This window comes from Sapajus apella, unplaced genomic scaffold (genome assembly GCF_009761245.1).
Source record: "Sapajus apella isolate SASKATOON/1434 unplaced genomic scaffold, GSC_monkey_1.0 scaffold6004, whole genome shotgun sequence".
Classification (NCBI taxonomy): Eukaryota; Metazoa; Chordata; class Mammalia; order Primates; family Cebidae; genus Sapajus; species Sapajus apella.
In genome coordinates, this window is record NW_022442928.1 from 1,509 (window position 1) to 4,094 (window position 2,586).

Consider the following 2,586-nt stretch of genomic DNA (forward strand, 5'->3'; position numbering starts at 1 on the left):
CGGAGTTCTGTGGAGTCAGGGCCTATGAGGGAGGTGCGAGGGTGGGGACCTGGAGAGGAGCGGTCTTTGAGGGCGGGGCGGGGGCAGGGCCCTGGAGAGGCGGGGCCTGTGAGGGAGGGGCGGGGCCCTGGAGAGGCGGGGTTTATGAGGGAGGAGCGGGGGCGGAGTTCTGTGGAGTCAGGGCCTATGAGGGAGGTGCGAGGGTGGGGACCTGGAGAGGAGCGGTCTTTGAGGGCGGGGCGGGGGCAGGGCCCTGGAGAGGCGGGGCCTGTGAGGGAGGGGCGGGGCCCTGGGGGGGCCGGGAGGGGGAGGGAGGGGGGGGGGGGGGGGCGGGGGGGGGGTGCAGGGCCGGGGGGGGGCTGGGGGGTGGAACCAAGGAGGGGCGGGGTCTGCAGGAAAGGGAATAGGGTGGATCTGGACTCTAAGAAGCGGGACCAAAACTCCCGGGACTGGCCCGTTGGGGTGGGGTCTAGCCAGAGGAGCAGTGGTTAGGACCCCGAAGAGGGTGGTGCTTGAGGCTGCGTGGGACTAGATGGGGTTTTCTTCCTGTCTGTGGATTGGGGTCTTGGGAGGGCATGCGGAAGGCTGGTTGTGGGAGCCTTGGTCAAGCCAGTTTGCCTGCCCCAGCTGGGTGCTGCTTCCAGAATGTTTGTCTAATAAGGCTCTCTAATGGCCCCATGCATTTTTTAGCTGTTTTCATAAAGTTAAATCACGTTGTAATGAGACTGTCATTATTTGGGTTGCTTTTTCCTTGGTGAACTTTTCTGGGGAGAAGAGCTCCTCTCAGGAGCCTGGGGAGGGCCCCAGGACATCAGCTGGGCTGTGGGAGGGAGGCAGGGGCGCTGTTGGGGTGCCAGGCAGGGGAGAGCAGCCGCTCTGCAGGTGACTGCCAGCCTGTGGGCGATGGAGGCAGTGAGAAAGGGGTCACGGGGCGCGGGAGACAGGACCCACAGGAAGGGATCCCTCGTGGCCAGATGTGGACTGGTGCCACACTGGGCGCTCTGGTTCCTGGCTTCCCAGCTGCCCAGGGGGGCCAGGTGGCCCAGTGCTGGGGGGCTCAGAGCACTGTGGCCACAGAGAGAGATGACGGGGGTAAAGCATTTCTGTTGCGCTGACCTGAGCCCGTCCTGCAGCCGCTGGGCGCACCAGCTCCCGGAGCCAGTCCCTGAGGTCCACAGATGCCCGGCGGCGTGAGGAGCTGGGGGACGAGCTGCAGCACTTTGGGTTCCCGGCCCCCCAGACTGGTGAGCTGCCGGGAGGGGGTTGGGCAGGACTAGGGCTTTGGGAAAATACTGTAAGTTAACAACCACCACTAGTTATGAGTAGTGAGTTGAATAACATGCCATAACTAGACTACCCTCTTAGGTGCAGGACTCTTGTTTCCTGACTGCTTGGCGTTAGGGGAACTGGTGTGAGGTGAAGAGGCCTGTCCCTGGCCAGACCCCAGAGGCCCAGGGATGGCACAGGCTGGCCCTCAGAGCTCCCAACCTTATAGGGGAAATGGCCAGTTCTTGAGGTCAGCCTGCTTCGAAGGCCCAGGGGTTCTGCCCAGCCCCTCTGCCTGCTCCCCAGCAGGGCGGCCCTCCCACTGTGGGGTCCGGCCGAGGTCTGACTGCGGCCCGATGGCAGCAGGCCTGTGACACTGTAGTGGGGCCTGCAGGTGACCCAGCAGCTGAGGAGTGGTCCCCATGGAGCGTGTGCTCCAGCACCTGCGGCGAGGGCTGGCAGACCCGCACGCGCTTCTGCGTGTCCTCCTCCTACAGCACGCAGTGCAGTGGGCCCCTGCGCGAGCAGCGGCTGTGCAACAACTCTGCTGTGTGCCCAGGTGGGTGGGGCCTTGGGCTGGGACGGCGGGGGGCTGGGGCGGCGGGGGGCCGGGGCGGTGGGCGGCCGGGGCGGCGGGGGGCCAGTGCAGTGGGGGGCCAGGGCGGCGGGCAGCCAGGGCAGGAGGGGCAGTGGCAGCAGAGGGCAGCAGTGCTTTCCATCTCTCTGCAGTGCATGGTGCCTGGGATGAATGGTCACCCTGGAGTCTCTGCTCCAGCACCTGTGGCCGTGGCTTTCGGGATCGCACGCGCACCTGCAGGCCCCCACAGTTTGGGGGCAACCCCTGTGAGGGTCCAGAGAAGCAAACCAAGTTCTGCAACATCGCCCTATGCCCTGGTAGGTGAGAGAGAGGGCGCGGGGGCAGGGAGGAAGGGAAGAAAGGGGAAGTCACAGCGGGTCGCTGGCCAGGCCCAGGAGCCCAGCTTTGCCCACTCCAGACCCACCTCAGGGTGCTCAGAGGTTGGAATCTCAGACCGGGTTCAGGAAGGAGGCTGAGGTGTGATCTTGGGGCATTCCCAGCCACATTCCAGGCTGGGTGTGGGTTGTGGCCCCAGTGTGTTTGCACCCATGTCCCAGGCTGGGTGTGGGTGGTAGCCCCTGGGGTGTTCCCACCCATGTCCCAGGCTGGGTGTGGGTGGCAGCCCCTGGGGTGTTCCCACCCATGTCCCAGGCTGGGTGTGGGTGGCGGCCCCTGGGGTGTTCCCACCCATGTCCCGGCTGGGTGTGTGTGGTGGCCCCCAGCGTGTTCCCACCCATGTCCCA

General features: G+C 65.7%; 1 long non-coding RNA gene across 1 annotated transcript in view; it reads left to right on the forward strand.

The window, feature by feature from the left end:
- LOC116547982 overlaps positions 1-2,215 on the forward strand; it is a 2,691-nt gene extending 476 nt beyond the window's left edge. Inside the window, exons 2-4 of the long non-coding RNA XR_004267253.1 lie at positions 1,134-1,244; positions 1,661-1,825; positions 1,996-2,215. This is a non-coding gene — a long non-coding RNA (uncharacterized LOC116547982). The remainder of the gene's footprint in view (positions 1-1,133; positions 1,245-1,660; positions 1,826-1,995) is intronic.
- The last annotated feature ends 371 nt before the right edge of the window (positions 2,216-2,586 follow it).